Genomic DNA, 20,691 nt, shown 5'->3' with positions numbered 1-20,691 from the left:
GCAGTGGCACGATCTCGGCTCACTGCAACCTCTGCCTCCTGGGTTCAAGCGATTCTCCTGCCTCAGCCTCCCGAGTAGCTGGGACTACAGGTGCATGCCACCACACCCAGCTAAGATGCATATTCTAATGATGGCTTTTCTCATCTGTGCCCTGCATTGGCATTTGTTCTGGAGTTGTGGTGCCCCACCCCATTTGAGGAGTGCCATCTCCTTATGCAATTTCTTTTCTCTCTGTGGATTTCCGTGACTGCCTCCTCCTGCCTGCTGGTCTCCGTCCAGGACCACGTCTCACCGTGACATTCACAATCCCTGCCTAGAAGTCAGCGGAGTGTCCCTGGCCCAGCATCTCAGTTTTTCCCATCCTGCTGAGACACCTTCTTGTCCCCAGGCCTGCTGGGGACCAGTTTGCTACAAACATTTCAGGAGGGAGGTCTGCAGCACTCTCATTTCAACCTGCACTCCCAGAGTCTGATTCTGACCCTGACTCCTTGTCTCTCTGGATGCCCTCTTGGCCCCATGACCCCTAGCCCCAAACCACGCAGGACCCCTGGGGCAGGAGCCCTTCTTCAGCTGGTGGCTGCAATGTCCCTCGCTGCTGCTGCTAAGCGTTTCTGTCCCATTTCTGCCCCACAAAAGGTGTCCATCTGGATTTTCAGCAGTTTGTTTTTTTTTCTAGCTTGCATTGTATTCATTGGACAGTGATTATCTAGGCAATGGAAATAAAACTAATAAAAGTTTAATAAGGGGTTAATAAAATGTTCCCAGTGGGCTGATCGCTAGCAAGGTGGCAGACAGAAAACCGAGCGAGGAATTCTCTTCTCGTCGTGTCCACAGCAAATGAGAAATTGCATGCTAAATGCCTTGGTAACAACCAGATCTGTTTTCCAGTCTGTGTCTTCTTGTTTTCTCTTTATATAGATTATCTATCTGTGTGTTTTGAGACAAACAAATATGTGAAGCACCAGTCACGGTACCAGATTTTAAACTATTTCCAAACATATCTGTTCCGTTATTATCAGAAAACAATTCAGAACGCTCACGGGGAAGGAGGGACATTCCCAGCCTTACTCTCACTTGACCCCCAGCAGCAGTGGCCTCCTGGGCCCCACTCTGCGATGCACGATTTTCCCAAGTTCCCAGGCCCCGACCTGTATGAGTCCAGGTTCCCAGGCCCCCACCTGTATGGAGCGGCAATAACAAATCCCACAGGTGGGGAGCTTCAACGTACATTTATTGGTTCAAAGTCCTGGAGGCTGAAAATCCAAGATGAAGTTATTGGCAGGGCTGGTTCCTCTGAATCCTCTCTCCTCGGCTTGCAGATGGCATCTCCTCCCTGTGTCCTCACAGGGTCATCCCTCTGTGTGCATCTGTGTCCTCATCTCCTCGTCTTACAGGACATAGTCAGATCGGACCAGGCCCACCCTAATGCCGTCATTTGAACTCAATCACCTCTACAAAGACCCCGTTTCCAAATAAGGTCACATTCTGAGGTACGGGGGTTAGGACTTCAACATATGGATTTTGGGGGCCACGATTTAGCCCAAGCACTCCCTTCACCTTGTTTTCCTCCTGTCCCTCCTTAGAGCTTTCTGCTGTGCCCCAGGGAACTGCATGGGGCTCTTGTCTCCAGCTTCACTTCCTGGGAGATCCCAGCCAGCATTATGGCATTAAAGATTGTCTTGATACCCACACGGGAAAGACTCCCGCGTTCCTGCCCCCAGCCCGGGCCTCTCTGCAACTCCAGACTCGGATATTCAGTTGCCTCCTTGGTGTCTCCCTTTGGGGATCCAGAATTCATATCAGATCTAACTTGTCTGAACCCCAGTGATCATTTCACCACCAATTTACCCCTGTCTGCTCGGGGATGGCTCCTCCATCCTTCCTGGACTAGAAACACCAAGTGCTATCTCTTCACTAATAAGGAGATAAAGGCAATGAGCTACCTGTGTCTCTTCTGAACTAATCAAGTGAGGTGGCTGACAAGTAAAGACACGGAAAGGAAGAGAAAGGGTGGGGACCGTGCACTGGTGCAGGGCAGGTGGGCTGCACTGGCCTTGGTCTCCTCCTCCCGCTTCACCTGCAGAAGCAGAGACAGACGGGCTTGCAGGGGTCCAGGTTGGAGGAGTCCAGGTAAAGGGCCCGCCCAGGTCTCACTGGCTTGAGAACAGTGGGTTCAGACCTCCCAAGCACTACAGAGAAGCTAGGTTGGTTCCAGAACTTTCCTGTTGAGCTCAAATGGGAGATTTCCTGGAAAGCTGGAGCCTAGAAGTCCTGGGAGAAAGCTGCATGGCTGTGGCATTTTGCGAACATTGCAAGAGTAAGCTATTTTCATGGCAGTGCTGAGGATCGCTGTCTGTTTCTCTTCATGCTCTCTCTCCTCTCTGGGTGTCCTGGCCGTAGTGCAGTGGTCAGGCACACTGGAGCAGTGCTAAGGGAGTGGGAGGTGCACCAAAGTTGGGACCAGTGAGTAGTTCTTGTTGTCAGCAGTCATGTGCAGGTGATTTGTGGTTAACTCTGAGCCGTGGGAATGGCTTCCAGGAATATACGTAACACACACAGTGACTGCTGGGTGGCAAAGTGCAGGGCCAGGTGTCTCCCCACCACAGAGGTACAGTATGCCCCATGGTGCCCAGCACTTTAAGTTTTCGGGAAACGGAGTAGAGAAGGGGGTTTTAGAATTCCAGAGCCAGAAGCTACCATGTCAAGAGAAGGCTGAAGTATCCTTCCGAGTGCTCAGCAGGAATGCCGTTTTTATAGTTATTGTCCTAAGAAGTAAGCAAAGAGTGTGCACCTCAAAGCTGTAGTTTAAAAGGAATTATAAAATTAATAAAATTATTATATTATTTTTGTGGATTTGTGATGTTATGATACTGTTAGCTTTTTAAAATTTGTAATCCATTATATTTTCATTTCTCATTTTAAACAAATATGATCTGCTTTGGATCTGCTCTTGTATTTATAATTTTGTATACTATTCCTTAGGGAAGTTCCCCCACATTGTATAAGCTTCATCCTCTACAAAACTAGCATGGGCCCCTTGTAGGCTTCTTGCAAATATGCCGCATCCTCCCTCCAGCAGCACTGAGCGCCCAGAGTTTGTGCAGAGTGGGTGCGTCTTGCCAGTGTTGACATAGAGAATGAGCCGGAATGAGCCGAGACCAGAGAAACCCCGGCCCACCCAGCCAGGTGTGGACTACTTTGGTGCTTCCTTCTCTCTTCAAAGCATTCTCAGATCTATTATTTCACGTGGCCACTGGTTGGGCAGATCACCAAATCCCCACGTTACAGAGGTGAGGCTGAGGCCGAGGGCTCGGTGGCTGGCAGACAGCCATCTCGCTGGAAACTGGGGGCCTGGAGCCTGAATGCAAACATCCTGGGCTCTGGACCCTGCCTGGATGTGCACATGAGTCCATATAATGCACGGCGAGGCTGGCATTTCTGGTGGCAGCCAAGATGTGCCTAAGGAAACATTCTCTCCTCCAGGCCCAGAGGCTGATGCAGCTCCGATGGGTGCATCTGGTCCAACTGGAAAAACCGGCAAGCCAATCCCCCGGGGTGACCGCAGGCTGACCAGGGAAGAGAAGTATTTTCAGATGCAGGTAGTGAGAAAAGTAGCAGAAAAAAAAATGCTGAATCGTTCAACAAGTGGACAAATCATTGCAATCCCAGCTGGTAGAATGACAGAAGTGGATCCTGGGGCCAGTACGGGGCCATCACCTCGACCCCCAGGGCAGTGGATGCACAGCACGCAGGCATGGGCAGAGGACAGGTCAGGACTCACTTCCGTCTCTGTCCTGCCACTTCCTCGCTGTTCCTGCCAGCTCTCCCAGCTTCTCAGCTTGCCCCTGGCTACCAACCCAACTCCCACGTGGAACAGGGAATGCTCTTCCAACAACCTTACCCCTGGCCAGTGCTTCCTTCTGGACCGAAAAATAAAGCTGGAGTTTTGGGAAACCTCCCCCGCCACCATGCTGGGTTGTCTGGGTGCAGATGGATTGCCCCTAGGGTTCATGCCCAGGCACAAGTCTATTGGCACCCACTCAGGGTGGCACTGGCCTGGCTGGTGCCTTCTCCGCATCCCTACCCACCTTGACTGCACCGTCCCTGGCTACACAGTGTCCAGCCTGACTATACTGAAGGTAGACATAGCCCCGTCCCCCTCTCCTCTCCAAATCCAGCCCAGCTCCCAAATACCAGGCAACATTGAACAACAAGCTCAGACCCTGTGCTTCCTCTGGAAAACAGGGCTACTAACCCCACCTCCCAGTGTTATTCCAAGGATGGAATGAGAGAATATTCAGGAAGCATTTATCAAAATACTGGACCTGTGACACATCACTTAAAAATCAAACCTATTTGATTACAGTTCTATTATGAATGATGAAAATTTTAAATTAGAATATTTATTGTAATTACTTTTTATAGTAGGTATCACAGGTTCTACATATCAAAAATATTGACCATAAACTCTCCCTTCTATGGCTTTGCTCCTGCTGCTCTGGGTGTCTTTTATTGATTGCCACAAAACCAGAGCTGATGTGGCACCATGAAATCCACTCACACTCCCAGCTCCTCCCGATAAAATGGTACTCAGCTAATAATGTCTTTCTTAAGGAAGTTACATGACTCTAGGATTTGTAAAAACAGTAGTGCATGTGGTTCTTCTGTCATTTTCTCTTTATTGAATTTCAGGACAGGGAAGGCATTTTCCATATACAGATCAAGCTATGGCTGGGTGGGGGTCCAGCTTCATGTCTGCATCATCGATGCCATGGGTGAAATTATGAGTTTAAAACATTTATTTATTTATTTATTTTTGAGAGAGTCTCTCTCACCCAGGCTGGAGTGCAATGGCATGATCTCGGCTCACTGCAACCTCTGTATCCTGGGCTCAAGTGATTCTCCTGCCTCAGCCTCCCGAGTAGCTGGAATTACAGGCATACGCCACCACGTCTGGCTAATTTTTGAATTTTTAGTAGAGACAGGGTTTTACTATGTTGGCCAGGCTTTACTTGATCTTCTGACCTCAAGTGATCCACCCACCTTGGCCTCCCAAAGTGCTGGGATTACAGGCTTGAGCCACCGTGTCTGGCCAATGAGTTTAAAATTTAGAAACAGGGCTGGGTGCAGTGGCTCACACCTGTAATCCCAGCACTTTGGGAAGCCGAGGCAGGAGGATTGTTTGAGCCCAGGAGTTCAAGAACAGCCTGAGGAACATAGCAAGACCCTGTCTCTACAAAAAATAATTTTAAAAAACCTAGCTGGGTGTGGTGGTGCGTGCCCATAGTCCCAGCTACTCAAGAGGCTGAGGTGGGAGGATCACTTAAGCCCAGGAGTTCGAGGCTGCAGTGAGCTATGATCACTCCACTGCATCTAGCCTGGATGGACAGAGCAAGACTCTGTCTCTAAAAAAACACAAAGGTTTAGGAAAAAAAACAGACAAAAATGCTCAGGATCGAGCCACAGGCTTCTTTCCTAAGTCCTGGCCCTTGGCATTTTAATTCCTCCAGCTGGTTCCATTCTCTCCCACCCCTTGGTTTTACGTCAAGCTATCATCACAGGTATTCTCTAAAAGTAGAAACACTTTTTCTTTGTCTCTTTATCTTGGGGTTGACCTGGGGTCTGAAAAACACACGTGAAAGAATTTTGACCATTGTCAGATGCTGCCCAAGTATGACAAGGAGAGGCTGTGCTTCCTCAGAATCCAGTAAGCATCATGCTGGTGCCTTAGGTACCTCGTGGCTTTCGTCTTTTCAATCAACCTACAGCATACACAGTCTTTGTCCCATCTCATGGATGAGGTAACTGAGGCTTGGGGAATTTAAGCAACTTTTCTAGATTACACATCTCAGGAATGACGGTTCTAAGGGTTAAGACCACTTGTCTGATGTCAAAATCAATGTTGTAACCAACTTGAGCAGAACACACTGGTCAGCCAGTCCCTCTTTATAATCGTCCCAAGCACAGAGTGAATTCCTGGAATCAAGAGGTGTCAAGCGGGTTATAGTGTCTGGACTCCAGGAGCTTTTATCCCCAACAAAACTGTCTCCCAAGTAAAGAACTGCGGCGTTGATTTCCAGAAATCCTCCTGGTCACTGACTGCATTTCTCCCTGCTCTCCTACTACCTTATACCCCAGCAGCCAGCACAGTCCCTGCTACTGAACTGGGAGTGCCCTGATGGATTCTGCTCCCCATCCCTTCTCCAAGCATCCTTCAGGTGCTGTCCTCTGCCCCTCACCCCCACCATGCCCAGCAGACCCCTCCAGCTGGCCACAGCCACCCCCCTATGCCAGCCAGCCGCCTGGTCAGGTGATGCCTCTCTGGCTGCTTCTCATTGCTCCCATGCAGCATCGGAAAGGGAGATCCCATTGGCTTTCACTAACTTGTGAAATAAATGCAAGAGTGCTCAGGACGTGTGGATGTGGACCCGTTGACTCTTTGCCCTTGGGGTGGGATCTATATTCTCTCAGCTTCATGCTGAGGGCGGTGCAGGGGCAGCAGGCTGAGACAGAAGTGGGGGGTTTTGTCAGAAAATTGCCTACGACCCGAAATTCAAGCTTACAACGTCAGTGTAACAGCCACGAAGCAAAGGACAGGGCTGGAATACATCATTTCTTTTCCTGTGTGTGTTTTTTTTTATTATTAAAAGTAATACAAGAAATCCAGGAAGGGTCAAGTGCGGTGGCTCCCGCCTGTAATCCCAGCACTTTGGGAGACCGAGCTGGGCGGATCACCTGAGTCAGGAGTTCGAGACCAGCCTGGCCAACATGGCGAAACCCTATCTCCACTAAAAATACAAACATTAGCCGGACATGGTGGCACACACCTGTAATTCCAGCTATTCCGGAGGCTGAGGCAGGAGAATTGCTTGAGCCCGGGAGATGAAGGTTGTAGTGAGCTGAGATAGTGCCATTACACGGTAGCCTGGCCGACAGAGTGAGACTCTGTCTCAAAAACAAAACAAAACAGAAATCCAGGAAGACAGTAAGCTCTGGGTGCATGCACTATGCAAAAATAAAATAAAATAAAATAAACCGTAATGTTTAGAAGCAGAGGCAGATTGCAGGGTCTTTCCTAATGAAAGAGGTGATATCTTTTCCCTGATGGTAGAGAAGATACTGAGGAAATGACCAAGACTTTCTTCCCTGGTGGCCGCATGGACACCCTCTTTATTTTTCACCTCTGGATTAAGAGTGGCAGGGCCTAGACTCCAGGATGCCTACAGCTTCCTAGCAACAGCAGGAGAGGAAGACAGATGTCTCTGGGGGAAGTCAGTCCCCAGGCGCCCCGGGAGTTTGTCCATGGATGTGCACCCCTCAGAGAGGTTCCTTCCAAATCTAGGTGGGGTTCTGAGAAGCCCAGGACCCCTCCCTGCATTTCAGCGGACTCAGTAGCTGTCACTGGAATCCCTGTCTTACCTTAGAGTCATGTTTCTAAACCTTTTCAGCCTTGGACATCGGGCACTGTGTCCAGGTCTAAGAAGAGAAGGAGCCAATAGCCAGTGGTGTAAGGTTATTTTTACAGCCAACCTAACTCAGATGACTTAAGAAAGGAAATGTACCATGAAATTATAAACTCTTCATCTTTGGTGAACTAAGGACTAAACTCTGATTTTTTATCTTGCCCAAATTCCTATCTAAGGGGTCTGGGAAGTCATTTCCTACAAACTATAAATTTTCATCAGATGGGTTTTATTTAAGCCTATATATCGTGACTGACTTTCCAATCTGACTCTGGCATAACATTATGTGACAAATAAGAAAATCAAAGTATTTTACCCTGAAACGTGTTTCTTTGCCATATTTTGAAATGCCCTGCAAAGATGTCCTTTGTGGGAGAAAATTTGCGTCTGTAAAGAATCTCTATTAACACAGCTAGATCTTGTTTCTTCCAGGCCCTCCCAATCCTGAAGAGATTAAGAGCCTAGCACCTTTTAAAGGTCTGAACACGAAGCATTTGTCATTGATTGTCTCTAAGGGCAGCCACTATGAGACTTTGGAAGAACCCTGGTCTCCACAGTCTTTTATCTTAACCTGAGCATTTCCTTTCTATGGATCCCAGGTCTTTAGACAAACACAACCAGTTGTCAACCAGAAAATGTTTAATTTGGCCGGGCGCAGTGGCTCACACCTGTAATCTCAGCACTTTTGGAGGCCGAGGTGGGCGGATCACCTGAGGTCAGGAGTTTGAGACCAGCCTGACCGACATGGAGAAACCCCATCTCTACTAAAAACACAAAATTAGCCCGGCGTGGTGGTGCATGCCTGTAATCCCAGCTACACGGGAGGCTGAGGCAGGAGAATCGCTTGACCCTGGGAGGCGGAGGTTGCCGTGAGCTGAGATCACGCCATTGCACTCCAGCCTGGGCAACAAGAGCAAAACTCCGTCTCAAAAAAAAAAAGAAGTGTAAATTCACCTATAGCCTGGAAGCACCCTCCACCCATCCCCCACCCCCCCAACTTTGAGTTGTCCTGCCTTTCTAGACCAAACCAATGTATTTCTTAAATGCATTTGGTTGATGTCTCATGCCTCCCTAAAATGTGTAAAACCAGACTGCACCCCAACCACCTTGGACACATGTTCTCAGGACCTCCTGAGGGCTGTGTCATGGGCCATGGTCACTCAGATTTGGCTCAGAATAAAATTCTTCAAATATTTTATAGCATTTCACTTTTTTTGTTGACACGTGGCCGTGTTTTTATGTATTTATCAACAATGGAAGCAAAAGAAGAGGGTACAGGGGGCTCACAGACCATCTCACAGTGGGTGACCTTCAGACAGAGGCACCTAGGGCTGGGTGTGTAGGGAGGGGTGGCCTGGGCCTGCCCCCTAGGTAGGGCTCTCATAGACAACAGGGGGATGCCCCCTAGAAGTCACAATGCAGAGCTGCTTCTCACTCTTCCAGGCTGAGATCTGACTTCTCAGCCCACCAGAGGCAAAAAGAGGACAGTCTCACGGTCCCCAAGCCCAGAGACCACTGGGAGGGGAGCAAGTGGGGTCTGGACCACCGACCTTAGCTTCACCTCAACCCCCAAGAACACCTGCCTCGTTGGAGGTAAGGCCTGGAAATTTGCATTTTTTTAAAGTCTGGCTTTCTCAATAACTCTTATATGGAATGACATTTGAGAATCACTGGAGATATTACCTATATACCCCCAACACACACACATACACACACACACACACACACACATACACACACACATGTGATTGTTCTGACCAGAACCTTGAGCATTCTGTCCCTTATATGAGGTGCTTCTGTCTCTAATCACAGCTGCCCTGGCCAGGAGACCCCTGCTTCCCATCTGGGTCCCCTTGCCCTCACTGACAGCAGGCCCGACTAGCACTGATTCCCGTGATGGCATTTTGTAAACTCCTGTGGCCAGCCAACCCTGCTCGTTAGTGGCACATTCTTCTGTTTTTGTTTGTATGTTTAGTTGTATGCCGTACTTTTGATTCATGAAGATAAGATCTCACTGGCATTAAGCTATTTTTATCTTTTAAACGTAACCTTGAATACCTATGCTCTGATCCTGTGTGAGCTGCCTTTGCAGTTTTATTGTCAGAAAGTAATTATGTGATTACTTTCAACTTTTGGGGCAACAGCCTTGTCAGTCACTTCATCTAGAACAACAAATACTTTATTATTATTATTAATTCTATTATTTTGCTTAATCTCATGCTATAGGCAAGATCATGGCCTATGATCCTGTCTGGTCCTATGCTGTGACATTAGTAGTGGTTTTGTACGTGCCCAGTTATTTTTGGATATTAATTTATGTATTTTTCTTTTGTTTTTCCCTTTTCTCTCCCTCAGGCAGACTGGAGCTGGCTGTGGATTTTATTTCTCAGGAGAAGGAGGTGGGAGCTGGAGAGAGTGACCCGTGCATCTTTCCAGCTTTTCCTTGGCCACCTGGGTGGCATGGGAGCTGGGAGTCAGAGTTCTGCTGAGCTGTAGGACCGAAGGCCACTGGCTCCGCTGCACCTGCGGACTGAGACACCCACCTGCTGAGACCCAGCCTCTGCGTGCTTAGGGGTCCCCTGCTACAGGGCATTGAGGTGAGGTCCGCCTTTGCCCAGTGTGAGAGCGCTGCTTTCAGAGCTTTGAGAAGGCTGTTATCATTTGTTTCTTTTTGAACTTGCCACCTCCCCACTTAGAGAATATTTCTGGGGACAGAGTTTCGTAACTCCTGCCGCATAGTTGGTGCCTGCTCTCGACTACATTAAATCTATTTTCAGTGCCCCTCTTGCAACAAAATAATGCTTTTATTTCTCACATCCCTGGCAACACTGGGTTTATTTTTATTTATCGTTACTATCTCAAGTACGTGGGATTTTAACACTTTAATATCATCCTCATTCCTTTCCTTCCATGTCTGTGCTGTGCACTTTTTCCAGGTGGACAGAAATCGTTTTCACAGCTTCTTGCTCATTCATATCTTTCCTGGAATCCCCCCATTCTGCCTCTTATGGGCAGCCCTAGAGCTCTGTCCACCGGCTGACCCTCCCTCCCTGGGGAGCTCCTCTGGGCCCCAGCTCCAAGTAGCACTTCCCTGGCGGCGCCCCCCAAGTTCACATCTCCATCCCCTCAACTCCAACTGCCTGCCACCACCTGCTCTTCCCGGTTTAATTAGCACCTCAGGTTGAACATGTCCAAGGCCAAGTTCTTGATGTCATCTTGCACATCCGCTTTCCCCATCTCCGTCGGTGGCGGCTCCATTCCTTCAGCTCTTCAGACTAAAATCCCTGGGGTCACCTCTGACTGCCCAGTTCCCCTCAGTCCCCACATTCCATTTGCTAGTCCTCCATTCCCACTCCCCGCTCTAGGATGTCTTGAGCACTATTGAACAAGCCTTCTGCTAGGACCTCCCCTCCTTGGCACTGCTCCTGGCACGTCGTTTGTAACACAGCAGATAGGCTGGGCGTGGTGGCTCACGCCTGTAATCCCAGCACTTTGGAAGGTCAAGGTGGGCGGATCACTTAAGGTCAGGTGTTCGAGACCAGCCTGGCCAACATGGTGAAACCCCATCTCTACTAAAAAAAAAAATGTAACACAGCAAAGAGCAGACTGTTTCTTCTGAAGTGTTAACCAGTATATGTAATTTCTCTGGTCCCAGCCATCCAGAATACAATTTTGAATCCTTCCTGCAGTGTTCAGGGCCTTCCATAATGCACTCTCACCACCCTCCTGAAAGCTCTTCCCTGAGCAGAGGCACCTGCTGCTTCTCCTGGGCATGGACACCCTCCCAGACTCCTGCCGGAGATGGAGCCCCTTCGATGGTCAGGCTGGCCTCTTATCCTGGCTTTACTTTTTTGTTTTGTTTTGTTTTGTTTTTTTAGCACTGGCACTGCACATTCATTATGTGTTAGTTTCTGCCCTCCTTGCTGGGACACAAGCTGCAGGAAGCTGCATGTTCTGCTCTCTTTGAACTTCCCAGCACAGGTGGGCAGTAAATGTGTGCAGCCATCCTGCAGAGCAGATGCAGGGGTGCAGGTGTGGGGCCTCCATCGTTTTCCTCATTGTTTCTTTTCTTTTTCTTTTTCTTTTCTTTTCTTTTTTTTTTTTTTTGAGACAGAGTCTTTCTCCATCACCCAGGCTGGAGTGCAATGGCATGATCTCGGCTCACTGCAACCTCTGCCTCCCGGGTTCAAGTGATTCTCCTGCCTCAGCCTCCTGAGTAGCTGGGATTACAAGCGCCCAACACCACACCCAGATAATTTTTGTATTTTTAGTAGAGATGGGGTTTCACCATGTTGGCCCGGCTGGTCTTGAACTCCTGATCTTAGGTGATCCACCAACCTCGGCCTCCCAAAGTGCTGGGATTACAGGCGTGAGCCACTGCGCCCAGCGTTTTCCTCATTGTTTCTAAGCTAGGGAAGTTAGGAAGCGGAGAGGGTGCACAGAGGGAAGCCAAGATAGTTCATGTGCTTGGCGGCAGCTTCTGACCTCCATTCTGCGGGGAGACGGGGTCTCTGGAGCTCGCTGCTTGGCATCAGGGGTTGACCAGATCCCAGCACCTCCTGGAACAGCTTAGGACAGTGGAATTTCAGTTGCCTGCAGGGCTGCCACTCAGATGCCCGCAGGGCTGGGGAGCTCCTTCCTGCTCCTCTAAAAGGTGGCCCAGTGAGCCAGGTCTTCCATGTTTCAAAGAGAAGCTGGAAAGCTGAATTTTATGTGAAGTCTCCTAGTTTTAAGATGTCAGTTCAAATGTTTGTAAACTTCTGTGTTTCTAGTAAGACACATTGTACCTGGTTTGGCCCACTACAATCAACTGACAGCTTTGTTCTGGATCAATCTAAAGTTGATTGATGCATTTTTAAAAGCTGATGCTTTTATTTCTGGCCTCCAGCTGTATATGTAAGTCAAAGAACAATTAAGATACAAAACTGTGATTCAGTGTTACAACCCATGTAGAAGAGAGTTCAGCCTTAAGGTTTAATTTCTTTCACCTTACAAAATAGGGCGTGGACAGATAACCTCACCATGAGTTTGTTCAACATTTTCTTATGAATATGAATACATCATCCTTTTCATAAGACATTTTAAGGCATCTACAGGAAAATATCATGTTAAATATACATATCCTTCATGACTACAAATGTGAAAGTCATCCCTACATTTGTACCGTATACAACCTGAACAACTACACATGGCAACCCTAGGTATGGATGTCTCTGTCCAGCCCAGCCCAGCCCTAGACTGCTTTGCAAGTTGCCTGAATTCTCTACTTCTTGGAAAATATACCTTGTATTTGCCTAGCTCTTTGTAGTCCACAAGTCTCTCTCTATTCATTGGTTAATTTAATTCTTCATGACCCAGAAATACATTATTATGCCTATTTTATGGATAAAGCAACTAATTCTCAGGGAAGCTGAGCAATCTGTGTATGAGATTACAGAAGTAGTTACAGGTACCGTGAAAGGCAAATCTGTGCTCTGACCTAAGGGGTCCATGGAGCTGATACGCTCCACCCTGCATGATTTGGTGCATCTTCCTTATCCTTTGGGCAGGTGGGTATCCTCACCCCTACCCCAGCACCCACAGTCCACCCTGGGGGTAAGTCCCTACTAGTGTGCTGCCTGGGTGACCAGGAATCAGTGTTTCAGTGAGCAGTTAAAGGCCTGGCTGAGCCAGCTCACAGGCACTGAGCACAGGTGCTTTCACCTTCCACGTGCATCTCACACACGGGGCTGGGTGACACCCAGGAGGCGAGCATAATCACTACACACATGCCTGTGACCTCCTGTCACCTGTGACGACCTCATCATCTAAAAGCTCTAACTCAACCTTGTGCAGGAATCTTGAAATTCTTGACCATTTTTTTAGGATCTCAGATATTAATTTTCAAACTGCCATTAGCCTAAGGGGTTGCAGGTGACTTTTGAAGGACAGAGTAGGTAAAGAAGGAAGTAACTTCCCCATGCCCCGCTTTCTTTTTATAGTAGAATTCTTTACTATTTTACAGCAGACATTTTGTTCCCATGATTGGAAGACTTTTACAACCAGGAACATAGCCAGTTTTATTTTCTTTGTTAGTTTTATTGAGTAGTTTATCACTGTATATTTACATATGACATTGGTTATTGGCAGACATAGGCTCTCCAGATCCCTAACACACCAACACAAAACGAGCTTATTAGTCACGGTGATAACTGAAGCCATGCAGTGCCTGGGAGGCAGGAGGGCAAGGTTGGAACCCCCTGAAGATTGGAGTTGGGATAAAGTGGAACATGCCCTGTCCAGGGGTCGAGGGGTTGATGAGGAGTGAGTGTGGACCATGTTGCACCAGCCCAAGCTTGGTGGAAACAGCCAGGCAAGGGGTTTAAGTGAGAGATTCAAAGAATCTTAGAGCACAAAGTTGCTGCTTTCCATTGAAGAGCTGATGGGTCTTTCTGGAGGTTTCCATGAGAAATTTGCCCCATTCCATTTACTGGGGCTGGAGTCTCCTGGAACGACTTTGCCAGTCACGTGAATGGAAACGGTGGAAGAGCAAAGTCTCTCCTTAATTACACAGGGAGCTGTTTGTGGTGTGGGGCACAGGTGGTTTAAGCTTTCATTTCTGTTTTTTTTTTTCTTTTTTGAGACAGAGTCTCACTCTGTCACCCAGGCTGGAGTGCAGTGGCGCAATCTCTGCTCACTGCAACCTCTGCCTGCAAGGTGTAAGGATTCTCCTCCCTCAGCCTACCGAGTAGCTGGGATTACAGGTGTGTACCACCATGCTTGGCTAATTTTTGTATTTTTAGTAGACAGGGTGTCACCACGTTGGCCAGGCTGGTCTCAAGCTCCTGACCTCAAGTGATCAACCCACTTTGGCCCCCCATCAGTGTTAGGATTACAGGCGTGAGCCACTGCACCTGGCCAAAGTTCTTGTTTCTTAAAGGACAGATTCGCTAAAGCAGCTACAGTTTCCAAAAACCAGTGGGAAAAATGGGCACTTGTGTATTTGAATCTTTAACTATATATTTATAAATATAAATATATATTTAACTATATTTGTATTTATGTATACATACTGTATATATGCCTGTTTGTACACATATGTGTATACACATGCATACACACATATGTATACACATGCATACACACATACACATATATGTGCATAGACAATTAAGTTGTTCTCAGCATGTTATATATCCCAAAATCTGGAAGTAGAGGTGCTCAAGTAGGATGAACTGTTGCTCCTTGATCAGTTGGTTTACTTCCTGACCGGATGTTGGGAGTGATAACAGCAGGCTCACAGTGTAGTGCTTCTTTGTCCCTGAAGAAATGAAAGAGGAGTGACCTAGCCATCTGCGACGGGCAGCCACCCCAGGGTCGCTCCTGTTCAGCACGGAAGCTTGTCGCCCGCATCCCTATGGATCTGCGTGTTTCACGGACCCTTTGCTCAGTCCCTCTTTAGCTATACTTCATGTTTGTTTCTCTGCAAACACAGAGATTCAAGGGTTTTATGAGCCTTCCTTTGGGCCAGCCATTTTCAGGAAAAAACAAAACAAACAGAAAACAGGTGCGGTTCCCTAAGTGGACTCTCTGACTGGGCAGTGGGGTTTTGGGACTGGGAGGAGGTGGAAGGGGCAGGGGGTGGGTAAGTGCAGCAGCAGAAGCAGTGCCTGGCCATCAAGGCTTTGGGAGCCCCAGAGTAACCCAGAGCCTCAAAGGCGTTTAAGTGTGAGCACCGTGGGAGCATCCGTGATTGCCCGGTTGGCTTAACTTATTATTATTATTATTTTTTTGAGATGGAGTCTTGTTCTGTTCCCCAGGCTGGAGTGCAGTGGCGCAATCTCGGCTCACTGCAAGCTTCGCCTCCCAGGTTCAAGCCATTCTCCTGCCTCAGCCTCCCGAGTAGCTGGGACTACAGGCACCCACCATCACACCTGGCTATTTTTTTGTATTTTTAGTAGAGATGGGGTTTCACCATGTTAGCCAGGACGGTCTCCATCTCCTGACCTCGTGATCCTCCTGCCTCGGCCTCCCAAAGTGCTAGGATTACAGGTGTGAGCCACCACGCCCAGCCGGCTTAACCTATTTTTAAAAAATTACTTGCATGTATTTTAGCTGGAAAAAAGAAATGTACAAGGATCAAAAGGCTTATTTTATGATTATAAAGACTTGTGAACGGCCGGGCGCAATGGCTCACGCCTGTAATCCCAGCACTTTGGGAGGCCGAGGTGGGCGGATCACAAGGAGATCGAGACCATCCTGGCTAACACGGTGAAACCCCGTCTATATCAAAAATACAAAAAATTAGCCTGGCGTGGTGGCAGGCGCCTGTAGTCCCAGCTACTCGGGAGGCTGAGGCAGGAGAATGGCATGAACCCGGGAGGCAGAGGTTGCAGTGAGCCGAGATCGCGCCACTGCACTCCAGCCTGTGCAACAGAGCAAGACTCCGTCTCAAAAAAAAAAAAAAAAAAAAAGACTTGTGAACAAAACCTTGAATTTTAGATCTTCAAAAACTTATTCTAGGTGGAATAATGTTTCTCACTTTTCTCCTTTTCAAAGCAATGAAAAAAAATATGATCCTGATTATCTTCACCCCTGAAGAGACTCCTCTTTGTTGGGTGGGAGTGGAGGAGGGCAAAGTCCTAGCCTTAGGGGAGGGCTTCAGTGAGGTCCATTCTATCAGAGCCACCTTTCTGGAAATAAAATTGCATTTGGCAACAGATATACTTTATTTTCTCTTGACAGACAGTAGGTAATGTGTTCTGAAACACATAATAAAAACTGTACTACTCATTTAGAAACAAATTTTAGTAAAATGTTAAAAATATAGGAGAGGTAGATTATTTTTTACCTCTCTTCATTTAAAGCAAATGAAGCTTTAAAACTAGTTTCCTGGGCTTCCAACCACACTGACGTCTTATCCCCCAGAACACAGGCATGTGCCCCTTCCTACTCTGGACCTGGCTGGGGTGGGCAGAAGATGGGAGGGGGCAGGAGAAATCAGAGGTGCACGTTCAACATCCGTACATTGAGGAAGGAAGTCCCTCCCCTCTTGAACCCTTGCAGGATGCCCTTGCCCTGAGGTCAAACTAAGCTCTTTGGATGAGTCTGCAATGCCTCCAGGGTCTCATCGATCCCTGCCTCCTCCTCAAACAGCAGGGACTTTCAAACCTTTGAAAGCAGCAGCCTCCATTTTGCAGATGAAATCTTGCACACCCTCTTCAAAATGGGCCCCAGCCGAGATGGATAACAGAGGGTGTTCAGACTGCTGGTGCCTGTCCTCCCTTGGCCCCCACCCTGGCCATCCCCTCCCCACTGCTATGGGACTGCCCTGCCCCATGCCACAGGCAGAGCTAGGTACCAGGGCTCCTGTCCTGGGGAGGGAGAAGCGGCTCCTCCAAGCTCCCTCTGCCCCACACTGGAGCCCCTGGCTGCCTTTCCTCATCCCTTCCTAGTGCAGGGAACTCCCAGGCCGTGGAGAACTCCCAAAGGACGAGATGATGACAAAGACGCTCTGCTTGATTTAACCCAGCAATCCCATTACTGGGTATATACCCAAAGGAATATCAGTCATTCTATTACAAAGATACATGCACGTGTACGTTCATTGCAGCACTATTCACAATAGCAAAGACATGGAATCAACCCAAATGCCCATCAATGACAGACTGGATAAAGAAAATGTGACACATATATACCATGGAATACTATGCAGCCATAAAAAGGAACAAGATCATGTCCTTTGCAGGGACATGGATGGAGCTGGAAGCCGTTATCCTTAGCAAACTAATGCAGGAACAGAAAACCAAATACTGCATGTTCTCACTTATAAGTGGGAGCTGGACAATGAGAATGCATGGACACAGGGAGAGGAACAACACACACTGGGGCCTGTTGTGAGGTGGGATGTGGGGAGGGAGAGCATCAGGATAAATAGCTAGTGCATGCTGGGCTTAATACCTAGGTGGTAGGTTGACAGGTGCAGCAAACCACCATGACATATTTACCTATGTAACAAATCTTCACATCCTGCACAGATACCCCAGAACTTAAAATAAAAATTAAAATTTAAAAAAAAAAGATTCTCTGCTTGATGGAACTTTAGTCAAGCTCCTGAGCTTTTCTTAGGGCCCATATGTGCACTTCCTTCTAAAATCCAGCTCCAGCAAAGAACCCTGTTAAGTCAGTTTGATGAGAACTCCACCCTCGATATCTGATGGGGTTCCTCACCCTCCACCATCCCCCGGATGATGTTTGATCACCTCAGCCTGTTCTCAGCAAGGGCAGTTTAGCCAGAATCCCCCTCACCCCTGATATTTCCCCTTAGTGATTTTCTATCCAAGGACCCCACTCTGCTCCTGAGCTATCAGTCCCCACTTGCCTGTGCTGTAGTTAGAGTGGAGCCCAATCTCTCCCACCCCGGAAAGTCCCATTGCCGTGGTGCCTGGACCTATTGCGATGGTCCTGAATAGTCCACCTTTCCATCTTTAACAAGGGTCTTTGAATAACTTTTTCAACCATGGAAAGCAGGTGCTGCCTTTCTGGGAAGCATTTGGGCACTGATCTTACCTTGTAGGCCCTTTTTAAAAAAGCCTTGTGACACTTCACCCATCTTTGACATATACAGCCTTTCATTCAAAATGGTGCTTTTTCAAAAAGCCCAGGATGTGAGCTTGAAATGTAATTTTGGAAGCTGACCTTCGATGAAGTTTGTTTAATCATAAACTCTTATTGTTGGAGCTAGTGCTGCATCTCTTAAAAGCTTTAAAGGGTACGGCAGGTACTCATATCTGATTAGCATCTGCACTTCACCAGGTGGTCATTTGTTGTCTAAAAATGTTGACATTCAACAATGTAATGAAAATGTTGGTCCTGGATGATAAAAAAAGTTTTTCACACAGCAAGGCAGAGGACAGTGCACTCTGTTGTGGGGCGCAGGTCTCCCTGCACCACTAACTAGGGCAGGGGTGAGGAAGTGGTGGGCCACACCTCAGCCTGGAAGACGTGGTTTTTCCCAGGTACTTCAGAGGCTCTTTTCAATGTTTGCAATTGTGGGGGCTCAGAATTCACCAGGATTTAACAGGACTGGAGGAGGCCAAATTCACTAGGATTTAATAGGACTGGAGGAGACCAGAATGGGCTCCCCAGAGGCCTCAAACCCCCATTCCTTTCTGTCACCCAGAGTGACATATAAGCCTCCTCCCCACCTTTTTCATGGGGGAAGCTCTTATTGCAATGATCCTGTGTCTCCCCATCATTGTGAATGGCCTGTGTTCGGACCAGTTAGAGTTATGACAGAGGCCCCAGAGCCACCTCCAGAAGACCTGCCTACCCAGTGAGAGGACTTCTCAGCAGCTGGTGACCCATCCTAGACACAGGGGTTTCCCCGTGGAGTTGACAGCAGTGAGGAGGGAGGAGAAGGAGGCCTACAGACAGGGAAGCAGGAGACGAAGCAGACCAGGTGTCTCACCCTCAGCTGCTGCTGCACTCCCCATGCTCTTCCAAACACCCTTCCCCCTGCAACTGCCTCCCTCTGGGTTCTGGAGCTAAGAGAGCCTGCAGGACTTGGGGCCCCTGGGGACAGAATGGGAGCAGAACAGCCCCACCAACAGGGTTCCCTTCCCAAATCCTGACCCCAGGAACCCCAGCTCCTGATTCCAACTCAGCTGCCCATCTCCTAGGGGCTGTGTGGTGCAGCCAAGTCAAGTGCCCTCTCTGAACCCCAGCATTGTCAGCTGTAAAATGGGGAGATCAGTGGGTCCATCTTGCACTGAGGTAATGTAAACTCGAGTGTGGTGACTGGCAAAGCAAATATTCAGTAAAAGGTAATTGTTTTTATAGCATACACAGTGAGCCTTGGGGCTGAGCCTTATAACTTGCTTCAACCATGAAAAACAACAAATATTAAACAACCTTTTCCTTGTTTGAACAACTGGCAACTGGAATTCATCTGAAGAATTTGCTGAAAGCTTGGTGGTTGTATGAAGAGAGCCATGAAAGTCTTTGCTATGGTATGAATGTGTCCCCCTAAAAGCATGTGTTGGAAACGTAATCCCTGATGGAACAATATTGGGAGATGGGGCCTAATGGGAGGTGTTTAGGTCGTGAGGCTTAACTCTTAGGGATGGATTAATGATGATTAGAGGGCTTGAGGGTTTGAGGCTATGTGTTCCAGCTCTTGCTGTCTCACCTCGTGATGCCTTCTGCCATGTTATGATGCAGCAAGGAGACCCTCGCCAGATGCAGCCCCTCGTCTTGGACTTCCCAGCCTCTAGAACCATGAGCCAAATAAACTTCCATTGTTAATAAGTTACCCAGTCTGTGGTATTCTGTAACAGCAGCACGAAACAGACTAAGACAGTCTTTATGTTTTTCTAAACAAGGGATCTCATTCATCCCTTGAGGACATGGCCAAAGGTCCTCGGCACACCAGAGATTTGCTTCACCTGGCTCTTAAAATTGCTGATCATTCCATCTATAGCATTCTACACATCCTGTCTTTACAAAGAACTCGTGAATTCTCTGTCTTGCCTTCTGACTACGAGTACTTGTGGGAATCTTAGAGCTGGTTCACATCAAAACTAAAGTACAGACACTGGGACAAACACTGGGACAAATATTGTTTTATTGCTGACATCATGAATAGCTGCATTATTCCTTTTCAGGTACACACATTTTAAAATCCATTAATGATAAATCAAATGTCACTTTTTTTTTTTTTTGAGGTAGAGTTTCACTCTTGTTGCCCAGGTGGGAGTGCAATGATGTGATCTCGGCTCACTGCAATCTCCCACCTCCTGGGTTCAAGCAATTCTCCAGCCTCAGCCTTCCAAGTAGCTGGGATTACAGGCACCCATCACCATGCCCAGCTAATTTTTTGTAGTTTTAGTAGAAATGGGGTTTCACTATGTTGGCCAGGCTGGTCTTGAACTCCTGACCTCAGGCAATCTACCGGCCTTGGCTTCTCAAAGTACTGCGATTACAGGCGTGAGCCACCATGCCCGGCCAAATGTCTGTTAAGAAACAGATTATTGCCAATACTATTTTGCCCAGTTCCCCAGTTTGTACCCCCACGCCCACTGAATCTCCATTCATTCCCACTAGGGGAAATCACCCTACTGAATTTTATGTTTATTAATTTCTTTCCCTTTTTCATAGATTTAGTATCTAGGCATATATTTTTAACTATACATAATTTAGCTCCGGTTGTTTATGAGCTTTATGCAAATGAGATCTGCAACTGGTTTTC

General features: G+C 47.8%; 1 non-coding gene across 1 annotated transcript; it reads right to left on the bottom strand.

Moving 5' to 3' along the window:
- Positions 1–753: 753 nt before the first annotated feature.
- Positions 754–874, bottom strand: LOC115931888 (small nucleolar RNA SNORA32). The gene has a single exon (XR_004068312.1). It is a non-coding gene; the product is annotated as a small nucleolar RNA SNORA32 (small nucleolar RNA).
- Between the last annotated feature and the right edge of the window lie 19,817 nt (positions 875–20,691).

Source organism: Gorilla gorilla, chromosome 22, assembly GCF_029281585.2.
Source record: "Gorilla gorilla gorilla isolate KB3781 chromosome 22, NHGRI_mGorGor1-v2.1_pri, whole genome shotgun sequence".
Classification (NCBI taxonomy): domain Eukaryota; kingdom Metazoa; phylum Chordata; class Mammalia; order Primates; family Hominidae; genus Gorilla; species Gorilla gorilla.
This window is presented reverse-complemented; position numbering and strand designations above follow the sequence as displayed.